Consider the following 20160-nt stretch of genomic DNA (forward strand, 5'->3'; position numbering starts at 1 on the left):
TTAACTCAGGCCAGTAAATTTGTACAGCAGTACAAATAAAGCTTTTTGATACTTGGCTCCCTGAAGTTAAAGCAACTGCAGAGTGATTTCCCTAAAAACTCTACAAAAAAAGCTCCTATAGTCATCTCCTGGGGATGCTTAAATGTCATCATGCCCACATGGGGTGAGATACCCCATGGGATCAACACCCCTGGGTGATATCGCAACAAAATCTGACCCAGCCAAGGAGGGGAAGGAGGAGAGAAACTACCTGAGAGACTTCAGTTGCACGGCAGAGCCTTCCCCTGGGTGCTGCAAGTGATGGAGCTGAGGCAAAATTAAAGAAAGGAGGCAAAGAACTAATGGAAAATGGATGTAGGAAGGTTGAGGGGAAAAAAAAGAGGCAAGAACAGGGTCTGGGGAGGTGCTAAAATTTAAAATTCGCATTTATAATTGGATTTCCAGAGATGCTAAAGCCCATGGGGAGATGTTTTTCCAAGAAACTTCTATTTCCCATATGTTTCTCCAAGAAATGCTATTTCCCATCAGTCTTATCCTTAAAAGAATATAAATATGGGACCTCCTTGTGTAATTGCTTTTGGAAACCTCTCGCCTATACCCGTGTCAACCTGTTCCTCCTTCCTACCCAAGAGTTTTTAGGCGAGAAACCAAGGAGTCATCTATAACGAAACCCTCAGCACTTCACTTTAAGTGGCTCATCATCATTAGTTCTTTTGGTATTCCTCGTAATGGCATTAATCACTGGCCGCTCATTAGACTTTAATGTACCCATAATATGTTCATCTGTAGTAATTCAATTGCAATTGAGCGGTCGATAATGTCTCCTTATTGGAAAGGGTTGGGCGATGGCGACGTCCATCCATGGTGGGATGTTGGGTGACCGTGAGCAACCAACATCTGCTGAAACAGCCCAAATTCATCACTGTAGTCCCCAAGACTTTGAGGAAGGGTTTTGGGTTTTTTTTGGCAGGCAAACCTGCTTTGCAGTTTTAATTAATTTTATCCTTGGCTCCTTGCAACACCTTTGCTCTCACCCTTTTTCATTTGACATATATCGATTTTTTTCCCCTGTTCCCCAGATGGCAGCTTGGAAATGATGCGCTGCTGTTGTTGTTGGGTTTTTTTAAAGAAAAATTTAATTTCCTTCCGTATTTGTGTGTGGCAGCAGGGAAATTAGTCATGGTGGGAGCTGGCTGGGCCTGGACATGCAAGGTCAAACTGCCACGTGGCTCCTGGGAGCTTCCTTCAAAAGTCACAGTGTTGCCCTTAAGCTCTCCTTTGCCTGAGTCCTGAGTGTGTGGGATGTGGCTTTTCTATCCCAAAATTAAATTCTGCATTTTCACATGCCTCAGGGTCATTGGCAACATGGCTTCATCCTACTACCTGTGGATGGCCCAGGGATGGAGATCACCCACCCCTCAGGGACTTCCCTGGGTTTCTCCAACCTCCCCTGCCACTTGTTTCTCTTCGCTTCCAACCTAATTTTTTAATTGCTGGTGGATGGCAAAAAAAAAAGGACATGAGTCCTTTCTGCTGTGTTGTGGCTTTGTGGTCCTTCGGAAACCATGTACTGGTTGCCCCATGTTCTCCAAGGGCACCATTTTATTTCAGCCCTGGGGCTTTTATTTCAGACCTGAGGAGCTTCGCATCCCAAAGGATATATAAAACTTATTTTGCTTTCCTTTGCTTGTGAAGGACATATTATGTAGTGCTTTGATTTTCTCAGGTCCATCAGCAAGTCTCTGAGATAACTCCAGCAGCCAAGGGTATGAATCATTTCGATGGTATTTAAGATCCTTTTGGGTAACCTGTGAAAAAAAAAAAAAAAGAAGGCAGCTAATCAAATGGCTTTGAGGACTGTAAAAAAGCAGAATTCGATCCCTGCAAACTTTCCTAGATGTAATTTCAGGAGAGATCAAAGATGACACTAACCTAAGGAAGTAAAGCTACTCAAAATTCAAAGTTTATAGTCCATCTGTCTCTTTGCTTCAGGGAGCAGGTATTAAATTTATTGCTAAATAAAACAAATAAGCCTAGAAAAAGTCAGCGTCGAAATCTGCATACGTGTAAGAGAATTAACAGAGCTCTCTTGTTATGATGGCTGCTTCTCAATTTGCATCTTTAAAGAGTTGTGACCATCTCTCCGCTTCTCCCTTCAGCAGCTCCTGCGAGGCCGGGCGGTGCGGGCGGTTGGCGCCGCGCTTGCATCGCTTGGTTCGGAGATGCTGTGGGTGAAGGTTGAACTCCCATCGCGGCCTGAACCGAAACGAGGACGGGGAAGGGATGCTGAAGCCCAGCCAAGGTGAAGAAACATCTCAGGTGGAGCCAAAATTTAAAAGGGCAGGATTCAGCTTTTGCTGGCTGTCTGCTACCCAACTACTGCAGATATCCAAGGGAAAAAGAAGCGGGGAGTTTTATTGCTTTACCTGGCTTATCCCATTAATCAACCCCAGGGGATTTTTTTATACTGTTTGTACAAGGTGTAGTTTTATGATTATTTAGAATTTTTATTCCCCCTGGTGCACGTCCCTCCAGCCCTTCCCTATCTCAACCGTCCGGTATCGCCTCTGGAAAACAGACTCCAAAGCTTGCCCAAGTGCTGAAGGTAAGTCGCTTTAAACATCCAGATCCTCTTTTTATTTTTAATCTTTGGAAATGCTTGGGAAAGGATCAGTCAATCGGATGCTCACAGTAACTTTGCATGGGAGAGCCTGAAGGAGCAGCAAGAACCAGCCGCGGACTTATTATGCCTTGAAATTAAACATTTAAAAGGAGTAAGTTGGCAGCGGGGATTTTCTAACCAAAATATATATAACCTGTAATTTATTCAGCATTTTTCCTCTGGAAGGACCCCAAAGTGCTTTCCCAGCTCAACGAGCCATCATTAACCCCTGCTCAGCTGGTGCGGGGAGGGGAGAAATCCCATTTTTTCAGGTATTTTCCCACTTGATCCCGGCTGCCTGGGGGAGGCAATGGCAGGGAAAAGTCCTTTCCTTTGGCTTTAGCCTTCTTTATCATCGATCCATCAATCCTGCACAAAAAATAAGATTTAATCTTATTTAATCTCACATGGGGAAACCTCCGGGAATATTGAGCCATCCCAGCATTGATCACTTATTCTTAATACATCCTCCTTGTGCCTATGGATTATCGATAAAGTCTTTAATTATATTCTCCTGTATATTTATCTATTAGTAGTTGACAAATCATTGTAGCATTACTTGCTCTTATTTGTGTATCTGAGACTATTTAAAATGCACGGTAGCTTCAAAAATAATGCTGTCGCCTCGGTGCTGTAAATCTTTTTGGGTTTGCTCTCTTATTATTCCCAGGAAAACCATGTGTGGAGGTAAAAATAAACATATTTAAGAAGAGGAGTTGTCCTGTGGGTATCTGAAGTACCACAAACGGAGGGAAATCAGTTTTAATAGAAATGCTCCATAAGGTCAATAGTTAAAATTTGGGGAATCCCTTAACTTCAGCCTGGATTTGGTGCAAGCATCACTGGGTTCAGACAGACAACGTTGTCCGTCTGTCCAGCCCCAGGTTAATTATGTTGCTTTTAAGGCTGCGTTGGATGATGCTGATATTTTTCCCCTCTTCCTGAAACTCGTAACTGGAGAGGGCTTTGAAAGGTGTGGGAACATACCTGCATCCTAAATGTCTTTCAAAAATCCAGCACAAATTTTAATGGGTGATTTTTATGAGGCATCATCCCCCGATCGCAGGAGGTGCCCGAGCTGGAGGAGTGAAAGGCTGGTGGGTACCACCATCGTCTGAGGTAGGACAGCTTGAAGTAGCATCTGACTCGAAACAAGTCCAGAATTTTCTTTAGGAATCCCTTTTTATCATCCTTTAAGTCCTGAGGGTGTCAGACCTCCTCCCAGGGAGTGACTTCGCGATTTGGAGTAAATCTGACCCCTTTAACATCGCAATGCTTAAGCTGGGCTAGCCGCAAAGCTCAGCCATAGGAACCCAGCCCCGGTTGTGGCTGCATCTTAAAACCCCGTCTTGTTTTTAACAACTATCGTTTAATAATTTACTCAGCTTCGCTCTTATGTATTTTTCAGAGTATCCCGTCACAGTTTTCTTAGAGAAATCCGACACAAGCAATAATGCAATCTTGGAAAGAGAATTGAATTATTTATGGAAGAGCAGTCAAACGACGGAGACTAAACCGCTATATTTGATGTAATTTGTTTTCTCTTGAAGCCCGTTATGTAAAAATGTAAATATTGCTGGTTATATATGTCGCTGCTCTTGCCAAATGTTTAATATTTTAGCAAACTCTCTCTGAGTGCTCGTCACTTTTGAGAAGGAACCGTCCATGTGCTCTTGAATAAGTGCTGATTAGTTTGTGGTAATTATATATTAACGACACGGACTTCAAGTGAGGAAAAAACCATCCCGCCGAGATGCCCATGCTTTGGGGCAGGTGAAGGACACAACCCACAAAATCTGGGGGACTCCTATGTGAATGGGATTTAATTTCAGGGTTTTCTAGGAGTTTGTGCTCCAGCTTGGGATAGGGGTGTGGAATAATAAGTTTGATTCAGGTTTTTGTGGTTTGGGGGTTTGGACATCTCTTCCAGCTGGGTACCACCTGCATCCCTGGACTTCAGGGATGCTGCAGAATATCCCTGGTCCTGCAGATCTGGTGGGATGAGATATGATGGAAAAAAGACCATCCAGAGGTGACCCATTACAGGAGAAAGATGCTTTTCAGGGTGGGGAGTGGGGGGTGGGGGGAGGAAACAAGGCTGAGTGCAGGAGACTTTTAATTTACTATTGAAAAAATACAGCAAGACCCCATGGCTAGATGTCGAAAAGAAGCCAATTCAACTGGGAAATCAGGCGCCAGGGATGATAATTAACCTCTAGAAAAAACTCTCCAGGGAAGAAGCAGATTTTGCATTCATGGAGGAAAAATCCAGGCCTGTCTACTTTTCCTGGAGGATGAACTCAGATTCTGAAACCAGCAGAGGAATGGCTTTGGCTATCGACAACAGAAATTGGGGAAGAGGAATGAGGGATGCTCGAGGAGTGAACGTGGGAGGCTCGGGGAGTAAACTCGGGATGCTCAAGGAGCTAACATAGGATGCTCGCTGTTGCTGGCAGCAGAAGAAACAGCCCTGCATCAGGACAACCCTAAAATATTTGGCACTTGGACATTTTTGGTGAGGATGAGGCTTAAAATACGCCCCGCGTGTGCCTGCCCTCTTTTCATCTGTTTTTCAAGACGAGATGCTGAGCACAGATGATCCTTTGATACCAAAATGAGGGGGTTTCCATCTGCCTCCCCTTATCTCTCCCATTCAAATTCTCCAGCTTCTGAAAAACCCGAAATATTTTTGCCCGGTATTCCCAGCTGGCTGAAACAATCGGCGACAGCTTTATGGCTCCTCATCTTCGCTCGCTCCCGTGGAATAGTAATGAGGGGGGGGGAACCGTCCCATCGGCTGATTTACAAGGCAAGAAGTTCCTATAAATCATTGCCTCAACCTCTCCAAAGGATCGGGGCGATGCTCTGAGTTCCCGCGGGTTCTCCCAGCGACACGACGCAGTGATGTGTGGGTTTTTTTTGGGGGGGGGGGGGGCGGGGGGGAGATTCATCCCAACCACCCACTGCATCCCTCCGTTATTTTATCGACGGAGCCCAAGCACAAACCATTTTTGGTTGCTCTCCAACCCCCAGCCCAAAGGACATCACCGTATTTTAGAGGCTGCTCTCAAGTAGGAGGCGCAAACGTCAGAGCAAATATTTTCTGGATTTTTTCGGGGGGTGGTAAGTTGGAAGCAGGGATTTAGAAATGGGTGTTTGCAAGCAGCTGCTCACCCTAGGAAACTGAAGAGGGAAAATTAGGGTGTTCTGGGTTCCCAGCCTTAAATTTAAGCTCATTTTCCACCTTTTCCAACACATCCCTGACCGTCGGCCATCCCTTACGCATCATTTATTGCCTCTGGAATCGTCATTTATTACATCCGGCCGTAACTCTTCGGAGACGATTTTAACCCATCCCAAAATAATTCCAGGGATATTTTGAGCGATACCCTCTCCCATCCAATATTTCTTAGGAAACAGGCAGAAATTCAGCATTTCTTACCAAATTCGGTTTTGATGGCAATTTTTATCGGCGAAGGGGATGGAAAACCAGGAGAAACCAAACCGTGGCTGGGATGATCCAGAAAAATCCATCCCTGGGGCTTTTGCAATAAAATGTGGAAAGATTTGGCTGCAGGACCCAGTGTTCCCAGTGCTCCCAGTGACTCCAGGGAAACCTCTTCTCCAGGTCCTTGTGAGGAGGGCGGGGGGAATTAATGTCTCGTGGGGCCCCAAATTTGGGCAGGAGGGGGAACTCCCTCACCCCCAAATTAATAGATGCTCCCAGAACTGGAGTGTTTTGCCCCGGGGGATGAGCCCACAGGGAGGGCCTGGGGTGGGAAGTGTCCCAGGTTTTTTGAGGCGTTCTAAATTTAAAGGTTGTGGAGGGGGGGTGTGTGTTGGTGACACCCATGGAGGGGGGGTTGGTGTCCTCGATGGGGGGGTGGCACCCTGGGGGAGTCTGTGGTTGCGGGGAGGGGGGCAAAGGCCTCTGGGGTTGGCTCTGAATGTGGTGGGAAAGGGAGGGGGGGGGAAATGTGTTTTTTGAGGGTGGAAATAAGGTTGGGGGAGCAGGTGGTGCTGGGGGGGGGGCAGATGCTGAGGTGTTCTGAAGGCTGCTTGGGGGGGGCCCAAAGGCTGCTTGGGGGGTGGTGTTAGGGTGGGGGGGACAGATGTGTTTGAGGGGAGGAAATATGGTTGGGGGAGCAGGTGCTGCTGGGGGGGGAGGATGCTGGGGGGTCCCGAAGGCTGCTTGGGGGGGGGTCGTGTTAGAGGGGGGGGCGCAAATGTATTTGAGGGGGAAAATAAGTTTGGGGGAGCAGGTGGTGCTGGGGGGGGCGGATGCTGGGGGTTCCCGAGGCTGCTTGGGGGGGGTGTTGGGGGGGGGGGGGGGTGTCAGCATGGGGCGGGGGGGGCAGGATAGGAGGGGCGCCGCCCAGCAGGGGGCGCTGCGGTGCGCGGCAGGGGGCGTGGCCTGAGGGGCGTGGCGGCGTGGGGGCGTGGCGCCGTACGGGGGGGCGTGTGGCGGCGGCGGCGGGAGGGGGCGTGTCCCGGCGGCGGGGCGGGGCGGGGCGGGGCGTGTCGGCGGCGGCGCGGCGGGGCCGGGCGGGCGGGCGGGCGGCTGAGCGGCGGCCGCGCTGTCAGGCCGGTGTCGGTGTGATGAAGATTGGCGGGCAGGTAGGCTGTCACTCACCGGCGGGCCGCCGCGCGGGGGCGGGCGGAGCCGCGACGAGCGCCGCGGACACAAAGCGGCCCGGGCGGCGGGGCACGTGTGGCGGCGGCGGCGGGGACACCCCCCCCCTTCCCTCTACCCCTCCCCACCCCCCCTCCTCGCCCCGCCGCCTTCCATCCCCTCCGGTGCGGGAAGTAACTTGTCGTTCCGCGCCGCCTCCCCTCCCGGTGCGGGGCCGGGGGTTGCGCGGGCCTCGGTTGCAGCGTGTGTGTGTCCCCGGTGTCCGGTTCCCCCAACCCCCCTCTCCGCCCCCCCCTTTCCCCCCCCGGCTGACCTCCAGCCGGCTGCGGTTTGCCCCCGCCGTTGCGGTTCTCTGCCGGTTGCGAGGATTTCGGGGCGACTGGGTGCGGGGGGCGGAATGCAGGGAGCCGGGGGGGCTGCAATGAGCCGGGGGGGCTGCAACACTCCCCCCCCCGCCCCAGCCGGTTGCGATCATCCCGGGGGGGTTGCAGTGATCCAGGGGGTTTGCAGACACCCCCCCCGGGGGGGTGCAGTGCTCGCAGGGGGGTTGCAGCCCCCCCCGGCCGGCTCCAAGTGCCCTCGGACTGCTCGCAGCCCCCCTCCGGCTGTTTGCAGACACCCCCTCCCCCCTTTCCTACCGGTTGCAGTGCCCCCCCCCGGAGGGGTTTCAGCCCCTCTGACCGCTTTGAACGCCCCCCGGGGGGAGGTTGCAGACCCCCCCTCCCCTCCCCCGCTACTTGCAGTGCCCTCGGACTTGCTGCAGAGCCCCCCGGACCGCTTGGAATGCCCCTCGGTGGGCGGGGGCTGCAACCCCCCCCAACCCGTTGCAATACTCTCTGCAGACCCCCCCAACCAGTTGCAATGTCCCTCGAGGGTTGCATCTCCCCCCCAGCCGGTTGCAATACCCTTCGGGGGGTTCGCAGCCCCCCCCCGCCAGCCGATTGCAGTGCCCTCAGGGGTTGCAAAGCCGCCCCCACCCCGGGTTTGAACCCCCCCTCCAGCTCATTGCATTTTGCAGCTGGAAAGTTGCCCCCGTGCAAGTGTGTGGGGGGGGCGCTCTTTGTCCGCCGCCTCCCAGCAATCCAAGGCACCCCTTTACCTTGGGGTGCCCCCCCCCCAGCACCCACTGAGGGGGGGGCACCGTGCTGCCTCGCAGGGCCCCATGCGGGCTCCACGCCAGCGCCGAAGCGCGGCCCTGGCCGGCGTGCCGCAGCCGCCGCTTTTCCCGGCAGAACCCCCCCGCGCACCCCCTGTTCTCCTGTGCACCCCATTCTCCCGGTGCACCCCATTTCCTCGGGTGCACCCCTTTTCCTTCGGACAGTTCCATGGGACCCTCCCCCCCCCCCCGAAACATCCCTCCTATACCCGCAGGGTTGGATAAACGCTCAAAAAATGCCATTTTTGCAGAGATGCGAAAGGGGGGGGGGGGTGTTCATTTAATAATAATTATTCTTTTTAATTTATTTTTGAATTTTTTAGTGCGTTTACATCTGCAGGAGGGCGGCTCCGCCGGTGCATCGCACAGCTCGGGAAGTTTTGCTGAGGGATCAGTGTGTCCCCCCCGCCCCCCCTTCATCCCAGTCCTCGCCGGGCGTCGAAGCTCAACTTGGGCTCTGGCTCCGGCTCTTTGTTTGGGCTCTTCCCGGTTTTTCTTGCTCCCAAGGATCTTTTTTCCCACTATCTTGCCGCCCGCTGGGTAACGGGAAACCCTAAACCCGGCAGGATATTTTCAAACTCCCAGCCGGGGAGATTAGATTAAGAGAAAGGGGGGGGGGGGATGGATTATTTTTGGCCGGGATGCGGGGGCAGCTGTCTGCCGGGGAGAAGCAGAAAATAGGAGGGGAAATGGCTTAATTTTGCTTTTTTAGACTTATTTTACCTTTAAATCCTCGAAGGTTTTGGGAGGGGAGTAGACCTGGTAGACCTGGCTTCGGCGAAACTTTTGGGCGTCACGCCTCCAAAAGTGCTGACTCGGCGTATTTGGCATCTTCTCCTCGTGGAAGAGGGGGTGCTCCCTGAAAAAAAACCAAAACAAAACCACCCCAAAACCTTTGGGGTCTGATGTTTCGGGGGCTGTTTTCAGCCCCAGGCAGATGGGGAAGAGGGATTTGGGTGATTTAATTAGATTTTGGGTGATTTGGGTTAAAAAAATAACACCTTTTGTGGGGGGGTAAGCCATATGGAAGTAGATGGATTTGGGGATTGGGATTCCCCCTTATTTTATTTTTCCTCTCCGTCTTATTTTATTTAACTCCTCGTGCTGAGATTCCTTCACTGGGGGCAAAAGTTAATTGCTTGCAGCTAATTATGGGAGAGGTTAATAGGGGAGCTGGTGGCATCAGGAAGTGTAGGAGATGCTGTGCTCCCCATCATCCCCAAACTGGGCTTTTTAAGGCACTTAAAGGCAGCCCCAGCCCCCCAAAACAGCACTGGGGATGTCCCATAATGCCCGCAGGTTTAACATTTTATATATATATAATGTTAGAGATATAACTTCTTATATATATATAACATTAAGCTCCCCCAAGATACCTTGGGGTGAGGGAAAAAATGGGGAGAAAAGTTCTGCTCAGCCTCCCCGCCAGGCTTGCGGGAACATTTTCCGTTTTCCCGCCATCATTTTTGGAAGGAGGACATAAAGGAAATCTCCTTTTTTAAAGGAAATTGCCTTTTTTTAAAGGAAATCTTTTTAAAAAGAAACCCTTTATTTAACAGAATTTTTTTTTAAGGAAATCCCCGTCTTTTAAAGGAAATTACTTTTTTTTTAAGGAAATCGCCTCTTTTTTTAAGGAAATTGCATTTTTTTAAATGAAATCACCTTTTTTTTAAAGGAGATTCTTTTTTAAAGGAAATTTCCCTTTTTTTAAGGGAAGTGCCTTTTTTAAAGGAAATCTTTTAAGGACATCTTTTTAAAGGAGATCTTTTTTTCTAAAGGAAATCTTTTTTTTAAGGATTTTTTTTTTTTTAAAAAAGGAAATCACCTCTTTTAAAAGGAAATTCCTTTTCTTTAAGGAAATCTCATTTTTTTTTAAAGGAAATGCAGAAAGTTGTGTTGGGAGGGGAGGGTTTTATCCCATTGGAGCATCAGGGAATAACCTTTTTTCTCAATTCAGGGATAAAACAAGTCCTTGCGACATGGCGACTTTGGATTTTGGGTGATTTTTGCTTTTCCAGTGAACTTTTGAATTACTTCATGGGTTTTTTTGAGTTGGTCAACAGCATCCATAAGTCTTGAGCGGTACTAGGTGGGTTTTTTTCCTCCCAGGAAACTTAAATAGTGGTGCGATCCCACGAGGAAGAGCATCTTTCATCCGTCCATCCTCATCCCCCAGGATGCGGGCGCTGGATTCTGCCTCCGGGTGCCACCCGCCTCCTGCTTCCACTGCACCGTAGGGTTTAAGATGTGCAGTCGATACCTGGGAATATTTCCTGAGGACATGGGGAAAAATAACCTGGGGTAATGGGACACCCCCAGTTTTGCCTAATTTATTTTCCTGGGAGCTGCTCCAGCTTAAAATAATCAGTGAAATTACTCCCAGCGATGGGATGGGGTGGCTGAGAATTGATGGGTGGGGATGCCTGTTGCCAAGTGTGGCACAAAAGCAGAAAGGGATAAAAAGATGAGGATTTTAAATCCTTGCTGTAATGGGAAATATTAATTTAAAATATTAAAATCAGAGTTTTATGATGTTGAGCTCTCTTTCCCCTGGCTACAGCTAAAACTTCCTCTTAGACGTTGTTGTTTTTTCCTTGCAGAAATACCAAATTTGAACAACACGTCCCATTCCCTAAAGTTGAGAGGAAACTTTTTCCACAATGAGGGATAAATTAGGGGAGACTTGACATCCCTGATCCTGCTGGGAAAGCAGGACTGAGCATCAATATCTTCTCTTTTTGATGTCGCTGATAGCCCTGATGTATCTCAGCATCCCAACCCCTTCTTTTACTCCAGGATGTGGAAAAATGTGGGGTTTTTTGGGTGTTAGCAGGATAATTTGCTGGATTCAGTCAACTCCTGGTTGAATTAAATATCCCACGTGCCATCGAATAACTCGATTCCCAAATAATTTTCACTGCCACCAAAGGGGGTGTTAACAAATGCCCTCTAATTAGCAAAAAAATAAACGATTTCCCGGCATCGTTAGATGGATCGTTAAGACACTGGCTCAAAATAATAATCCGGAGGGATGGGAATTAGTCCTCGATTAAATTTAGACCCGATTTTTTCCTGCCTCCAGCCTTTCAAGGACTGAGGTGATGCTCCAGGTAGTCCCTATGGGAAAACCAACCCCTCCAGGGCGGGATGGAGCCGCGATCCCGGCGGGATGGAGCCGCGATCCCGGCGGGATGAGGTCGCCTTTGCCCAGCTGTGATTTGCAGCTGTATAAATAAAATGAGAATTTGGCCTCAACTCTTCCCCCCCCCCCCCCCCCCCCCGCCTGATTACATCTTATTTTTTTGGCCTTCTCTCTTCTGAAGGGGAAAATAAACCCTTGTTAGTCCACACCACAATTTAAATTAGCATTTGTTAAATATTTGCGAGCTTCTGGCGTATTATTTTCAGTTTTTTTTTTTCTTTTTTAAGAGACCAAAAACGCCTTTTTTTTTTTTGATCAGTGCTGCTCTAGCGGGATGCTCTTGGCGGCTAACAAGATGCAGATGCTCTGAGGGGTCGAATCCGGAGGAGCAAGGGGTGAGGTGGGGAAGGAGGTCTTGGGAAGAGGCTGAGACTTACCCAAAACTCCTGTTTAGGAGCTGCTTCAACTAGAAATAATCTTCTGTAACCCTAAAAGGTTTTTTTTTATTTAACTTTGTTTCCTTTTATTTTTATTTTATTGTTCTTATTTAATTTTTTATCTTCATAGAATCATAAAATCATTTAGATTGGAAAAGACTTTTAAGATCGAGTCCAACTGTAAACCTAACACTGCCCAAGTCCACCACTAAACCCTAAGCACCATGTCTACATGTTTGGTGGTTTTTTTAATTTAAATTATTCTTTAATTTTAAAAATTTAAACATTTATTTTAATTTCATTTTTAATTTTTTTTTTTTGTATTGAGTTTTATTTTTCGTTCCATGCTTCAACCACCTTTCAGCATCCCGTGCTACACAGCCTGTCCTATCCCGTGTCCACCAGCTATAATCCAAGCAGGAAAATCCCAAATATCCAGGTAGCCCCACCAAATGCACAAAATGTTAGAGATACAGTACCGCCAATGCTTGTCCCCAAAAACTCAAGATTTATTTCGATACAGGTGGGGGAGAGTTTTGCAAGCTGCCATGAAATCCTGCTTGGGTGGATGAGAAAAAAAAAAAATACCCCCAATAATGTTCTGTACAGAGCTTTCAACTTTAATAAGGTGTTGCAAAAACTATGAAAAAAATTATAATCAAAACCACATTTTTTTTTCTTAGTTCTCCCTTTCCCTGGCCGCGACGGCTGGCTTTCTCCTATCAATAAATCCCATAAAGCCAATTAAAATAATCCCGATTTTGGACTGGTTTGAGAGGTTCCTATTTTATTCTGCCCTGATTTTATATTTTTTCAAGGATGTGGTTGCAAACGGGATTTAGACCATGAAAATGCCATTGCCCCCTCTCAGGAAGCCGATTGGTAACAGCAGCCGCAGCGGTACCCGAGAGGTGCTGCCCCTACGCTCAGCTTTGGGCTTTGAATTTATTTTAGAGCTTGAACCCACCTGGAACTTTTCCATGATGGGAAAAGCTGCTTTCCCCCCCCCCTTTTTTTTCCCCACTTTTTTCCTTTTCCCCCCTTTTTTCTTTTTCCCTTTTTCCTTTTCCCCCCTTTTTTCCCCTTTTTCCTTTTCCTTTTTTGTTTTTTTTTTCCCTTTCCCTTCTTTTTTCTTTTTCCCCATTTTTCCTTTCTTTTCCTTTCCTTTCTTCCTTTTTCCATTTTTCCCCTTTCCCCCCATTTTATTTTTCTTAGTTTTCCTTTTTTTTTTTTTGCTTGCTTTTTAAAATTTTTATCTTTTTTCCCTTTTCTCTTATTTTTGTCTTTTTTTTCTTCTTCTTGGATTTTTAAAAAAATTTCTTCTTCTTCCCCCCCCCCCCCCTTTTTTTTTTTTCTTTTTTATTTTTTCCTTTTTTGTCTTATTTTTTCAGCAGCCCTGTCTGGGGGCCCCCCAAACTAGGCTCCCCCATGTCCCTGGGGGGACTTGCCCATGCTCATCCCCCTCCCATGCTGCAAGCGATGCCAAAATAACACCACCAAGTAAGCAGCAAGTCAAAACTTTTCCAAACAATTAAAAAAAAAAATAATTTAGTGGTTTCATTTCACATTATCTGATCAGCGGTGTGTTATTCCTCAGATTATTTGGCGGAGGCAGGGCTAGTCTTTTACAGATATATCACTTCTAGGTACGTTGGAAGGCACTTTATAGCTTTATAAAGCCCTAAAAGTGTTTTTTTAAACACCACTTGAAGCTTCTAAGGCAAGTTTTAGAATAGCAATTACAAGCTCCCTTATCCCCGAGCAAATTCCCACTGCGATGGTGGATGTAAACTGCTTTAGACATTTTTAATGCTCCTGAACAATAAATTTAAAAGGGAATTTATTGTTCCAAGCTGCTAATTTCTCCGTCCGAATGCTGCTGCCTGTTGCCAGTGGTGATACTGGTGGCAATGCTGGGATGCAGTTTGGTGATTTGGGTGCTTATCCTAGGAAAAAAGACTTTTACCTGCTTGATTTTCTGATTTTTTCCCCTATTTTTCTATTTTTTCCCCCTATTTTCCAGCATCTTTCTACTGCCTCTTTCCAAAGGGAAGACCCCCAGTGAGTGAAGTTGATGAGCCAAGCCCTCTCCGGGTCTTATATTTTATTAGCCCCTTGATCAGCTCGTAATAAATAATTATAAATAATCGGCTCAGAGATGGTGGGTGGGGGTCTCCCCTCTGAAGCATTCCACATCCCGTGCTCTCCATCCCGCCCCTCGCATCCTGCATCCTCTCCCTGACCTTGCTCCTCCTTATGACTCACCCACTTTAAATAAAATTATTAAAATCTCCCCCCCCAAATCTGGATTCTGAGTACATTAACTCTGCAGGAGAAGTTAAAAAAAAATTAAAAAATAAATTTTTATTATTATTTATTATCTCAATCCCAAGAAAATCCCATTTATATAAAGTGCCTGGAAAGGTCTTTTAGTGCATTTACGTGCAGAAATTGGTTTCTTTATATCTTGGTGCCAGATCCAACATCTCTTAACTCTGGCAATTAATTAATTGCCATAAAAAAAACTAAGTGGGGCATTTTGTCAGGCATTGATACACCACTACCATCCCTCTGTTTCTGGAGTGTGTTTTAACCTTTAAAAATAGCATTTTAAATGCATTTTGAAGTTGTTTGCTAGATGGAAATGGGCCTTTTGGCAAATATTTAGCCCATGGACGCTATTTGGCTTTAAGGAAATCGCTCTATAAATTCGGGTACTTAGCTTGACAGCAAAGAACAATCTTAATAATAGTAGTAATAATACAATTAATAATAAATAAATACAAGGTAATAGTATGAAATAAATAATAAGTAATAAACAGTACCAATGGGTTATTTTCCTGTAAGGATCCAGCGCTTAATAAGATGAGTAAAATAAGCGAGGATTATAGGACAGATTTCTAGGCAGAGTCTTAACTGAATTTAATCTGGCTCAAATTTTAGTCCTGACTTCATTTCCCAGGGTCTGGCTGGAGCATCTCCCTCCCGGGATTTAAATAGTGCCAGTAGGTTGTAAGGCTGATGGTGAATTACAGGACAAGGAGCACGCTTTATCTGCGAATAAATTCAAGGAAAATAGGTGGGTTTTTTAATATTCCAGGAGAGGCGCAACTGCCCGCCCCATCCATTGCTTTTCCTGGGATAGGGGCTGGGAAATCCTTGGATGGTGGCCACCTTTGCTTCTCCCCATCCTTAGCGGGGTCGTTTGTAGCCCGGTCCAGCTGGACTTGGGGGTTCTGCTCGCTCCCTGGGGTGCAGGAGGGATGCTTGGCTGGATGAAGCTTCATCTGATAACTGCGATGCTCGTAATGAGCCAATAATTAAAACCCCTATCAGCGCCAGCAAGCTGGCCCCACCGCGGCTCTCTCCACCTTTCTGCCTCGTGTCGGGGACGCTGGTGCAGTTTTAGGGATGCTCATGCAACGCTGGGATTGATGATGTGATTTTTATGGATGCTGGGGCAGTTTTACAGATCCTGGGGCAACCTCAGGGGGCTGGTCCAGTTTTAGCGATGCTCGTGCACTTTCGGTGATGCTGGTGGGCTTTTAGTGGTGCTCATGTGATTTTAGGGATGCTGGTGCAATTTGGGTGATGTCTGTCCACTTTGAGTGATGCTCGTCCAATTTTAGGGATGCTGGTGCAATTTTAGGGATGCTGGTGCAATTTTAGGGATGCTGGTGCAATTTTTAGGGACGCTCATGCAATTGGGGGGTTGGTGGTGAAGTTTTAGGGATGCTTATCCACTTTCAGTGATGCTGGTGCAATTTTTAGGGATGCTCATAGGCTTTTAGTGATGATGGTACAACTTCAGGAATGCTGGAGCAATTTTTGGGATACTCCTGCAATTTTGGGGTTGGTGGTGCAATTCTAGGGATGCGGGTGCAATTTTTAAGGATGCTGATGCACTTTTAGTGGTTCTGGTGCAACTTTAGGAATGCTGGTGCAATTTTAGGGATGCTCATGCAATTTTGAGGTTGGTGGTGCAATTTTATGGATGCTGGTGCAATTTTTAAGGATGCTTGTTCACTTTTAGGGATGCTGGTGCAGTTTTAGTGATGCCTGTCCACTTTTAGTGATGCTGGTGAGATTTTACAGATGCCGGTCCCATTTTAGAGAAGCTGGTGCAGTGTTAGGGATGCTTCTGCGATATTGGTGATGCTTGTGCAATTTAGGTGATGCTCATCCAATTTTAGTGGTACTGGTGCAGTTTTACTGATGCTTGTAAATTTTTAGTAACGTTCCTCCAGCTTTTGGGTGCGACTCACCCCAAACCAGTTCCCATCATGGTCATACTCCCCGTTCCCACTATTTTCCGCCGTGCAAACCTGACCCCCCCCAAATTCCAACATTGCACCTCTCGCTTTTTATTAAGTTGCCTTTCACTCTTTCTGAGCATTTCAGTGTTTTCCCCTCATCCTGGGAGCCACCTCTTGCTGTTGGAGAGCTTTTAGTTCTATTTAACATAACCTTTTCCATTTAAATCCTACCCTACACTATGCTAAATCATTCCTCCTTACCTAAACAACCTCCAAAAACAGAGGTTTTTTTTTTTTCTTCTTTCTCCTCTTTTAAAATTGACATCCCAAACACCATAGCTGAAGGATCCAGCTAAAAACACCAAATAAAGCAACTCAGTGGCATCTTTAATAGCAGAGCACCTGGAAAGTGGCCAAGGTTATCTCAAGGTATAGACATCGGGGGGGTTTATTTTCCCTGCAACCATTTATGTTGGGATTTGGCTCGACGGGGGGAAGGCAAAGAAATTCCCAGTGCTGTTATCCCTGCGGGAATAACTGGGAGCTTTTTCACCCCAAATTAATTGTCCTCGGAGAGGGGCTTGGCGTGTAAGTGCTCTCTCACTCCTGTGATGAATTGTCAAGGGCTCAGGGGTTGTAGTTTGCCCCCTCCTCCCCCCCCCCCCCCCCAGCTTCTTTAATGGTTAATCACCAGGTTGTGATGGGGGCTGGCGCTGAAAGCAGTTGAGATGCACCTGAATTGTCATCCTGGCCTCTGGATTGGGCACACGGAGCGTAAATCTGGGCAGCGATGGGGCTGGGGAACCCTCCCAGGTGGGATTTGTAAAATCCCTGTAGCAAGACCCCCTTAGCAAAGCCCCCTTACCAAAACACCCAACCGCACCAGCCCAGTGCCCGTCTCGCCCCATCCACCCCACATCCCACCGTGACACTGGGGGGGCACTGGGGGAGGGCACACCAGGGGGGGCACCAGGGGACACCCCTGGCCCCGCTCCAGCGCCTGGCCGGGACACACAGCACCCTTCAGCCAACCAGACAGAATTCAACCCTTTGTTTCCTGTTCGCTGGCTCGGCTTCGGGAGGCCGGAGCCCTCAACAAGCCCCTCTTTGTGCTAATTTAATTAATCGCTGGGGCTGAGGGCAGCGGGGATGAGACGTGCTGGCTATAAATACCTGCTTTTGGGGGCGGGGGGGATGCATGGTGGCGTTTAGCCTGGTGACGATTGAACCTAGGTGTAATTAAATTCGATTTAATTCAAATTGATTTATAATAAAATAGTATTGATTGATTGATTTATAATAGAAAATCATGGGTTGATTGATATATAATAGAAAATCTTGAGTTGATTGATTTATAATAGGAAATTATTGATGGATTGATTTATAATAGGAAATAATCAAGCAGGGGAGTGGAGCGAGTGCTGGGCATGTGTTGTCTTCCCCATCAGGGTTTTGAGGGAGGAAAATCATCGTCGCGTCCCCTGTGAGCAAGCTGCAAGCTGGCGATCGATCCGCTCAGATACTCCTCAATAAAAATAACTTTTCCAATGTGAGTTAAACATCCCAGCGCACTGTAGGATGGTGATTTCCAGGAAAAAAAAAATGTTGGGGTACACACGCGCTTGCACGTACTCCAGGCACGCTTCCTGTGAGCGTTCAAGCGCACGAGCTTCGCGGATGCTCAGATTCCTGGAAAAATCCTTGCCCTGGTGCTGGTTTTTTTTTTGGTTACAACGTGAAGTTCAAACTTTACATCCCATTTGCAAGCGAGGAAAGTAAATAATGCAGAGGCGGGTTCTCTAAAGCTGCAGAAATACGGTAAAAAATAACTTTGAGACTTGCTGCCGAGCGAATTTTAGCTGCAAAAAGTGGTGTTTATCTTCCATGAGCGATGCAAACAATTTTTCCGGCTTATAAATGATAGTTTTCAATCAAGAGACTGGGTTATTTTACTGAAAATTTTAAAATTTATAATATATATAACATGAAATCATTTTAATGTACAATAATAACAAGCAGTGATATGGCTGCAAGGACAAGGATAATCCTAAATGAGAGATTTTTGGCCTCAAACAGCAAAAATCCCTGTTGGGCTTGTTGTGGATGGTAATAAGAAAAAAAAAAAAAGCAAACAGTAATTTTGCCAAAAATGTTGTTATTTTGGCACATGGAGCATCACATCTTCACCACGGCTTTGGGTAAGAAAACCCTGAGCGTGTGGCCAGCAGGGACCAATCCTGCCTGGAGAGTGATGCGTCTTATTTGCTTTTTTTTTTAATTTCCGTGGGAAAACACCCCAAATAGGGGGTAAAAATCCCCCAAATCCCTCCATGATTCCAAGCTCCAGATCTCAGCAGCACCTTTGAGTCCGTTGTACCTTTAATTAATGAGATATCCGAATATTTGCCAAAATGCAAGGTGCTTTTCGCCCTTGGCGTGCTTTTATTCCTCGCCTTATAAATAACCTAAAATAAGGAAAATCATTAATACAAATTATTTGGGTGTCTGCATTATTATATTTAACATTTTTATTTCTATTCCCTTTAAGATGGGGGAGCGGTTGCCCATTTATTTTAGGGATGCTGGGTCGGTGTCACATGAAACCAAGAGAAATTGTTGGTGAAACGATATCCCCATCTTAAAATAGCCACTTGACAGCCCTGCGAGCCCTCGGCGAGGCCAGATCCTGCAACACGAGCCTCGGCAGCCGATCCGGCGCATCCCTTGGTTACATCCCGGGTTTATTTAGATGAGCGGCCACTCGCTCCTCATTTTGCTTTTGGGGGGATGAGAACAGCTTGTGCCTGCGATCCCGGTTGAGTTTTCCATAACGTTAGACTGAATCCTTGGGGGAAAAATCTGAGAATTGAGTGTATCGGTGCTTGGTGCTTAGTTTGCCCCCAAAACGGAGCGGGAGCATCCCTGAGCATCCTTGGTCCATCATCTCCATCCTCCTCCAGCCCTGAGTGGCTGCTCAACAGCAGGAGCATTTTTAAATAATTATCCCCCTGGCATTTTTAGGGGGAAAAATCAGGATTTTCCCATAAAAAAAAAGCTCTCAAGCCTCCGTGATGGGTTTTTGGCATCATCAGAGGGGAGCTATCCTGTAACTGGAGATGGGGATCGCAGCCTGGTTTTGGGATGCTGTTGGAAGCAGCATCCTTGCAAATGCTGTTGCATTAACGGTGTGATTTGGGGCATGAATGAAAACCACTGGGTTTTGCTGTTTTTTTGGCTCTGGGGTAGTGTAGCTTGGTTGGAAAACATGGATTTTTCTCGTCGCATATTTTAGATTTTTAAAAGTGCTGGTGACGTCTGCCGGGATGTCGCGTCTGTATTTATACAACCTCATATAAATACTCCACATCCGCTTTTAATCCTGGTTTTCCTGGAATTAAGGGCTTTGCTCGTGCCCAGACTTTCCCAGGCAAAAGTTTTTTGCATCAGGTTTTTTTTTAAAATCCAAAGGGAAAGTTCAGGATGTGCCTCCTCCCCGTCCCTCTCCGCTGGGTTGGGGATATTTGTACACTTGGTTTTTGGTCCTGGGGTGAGCAAAAATCCTGAAATAATTAAATTTTTACTGGGATGAAGTAGGGCTGGGGAAAGGGTTGGATGGGAGATACTGAAAGTAGGTATTGGGAATCCCTGGGTGGTGTGGCTGTGGTGCTGCCATCCTGCTGGGGATGGTGTGTCAGAGGATTGGGTGTGTTTTTCCCTGCAATGTGGCAGGGGAATTGTTGAGTTTTCCTTTCTGAAGGGGAAGAAGAAAAGAAAAAAAAGAAAATTGGTAAAAAAAGAAGAGTTTTTAAAAGGAAGTTAAAAAAGAAAACAGAAAATGGGAAAAAAGGGAAAAAAAATTGGTAAAAAAAGAGAA

The 20160-nt window shown here is 47.0% G+C and overlaps 1 protein-coding gene across 4 annotated transcripts in view; it reads left to right on the forward strand.

Annotated features, from left to right (window-relative positions):
• Positions 1-2537: 2537 nt before the first annotated feature.
• PKNOX2 (PBX/knotted 1 homeobox 2) overlaps positions 2538-20160 on the forward strand; it is a 96656-nt gene continuing 79033 nt past the window's right edge. For 2 of the 4 annotated variants that reach the window (XM_074927679.1, XM_074927675.1), the window contains exon 1: positions 7218-7279. The gene's annotated coding sequence lies outside the window, so the exon portion shown is untranslated. Of the gene's footprint in view, positions 2606-7217; positions 7280-20160 lie in introns of those variants that run through there. The other 2 variants (XM_074927676.1, XM_074927677.1) reach the window with 2 other exon arrangements.

The sequence above is a fragment of the Athene noctua genome, chromosome 26 (assembly GCF_965140245.1).
Source record: "Athene noctua chromosome 26, bAthNoc1.hap1.1, whole genome shotgun sequence".
NCBI lineage: Eukaryota > Metazoa > Chordata > Aves > Strigiformes > Strigidae > Athene > Athene noctua.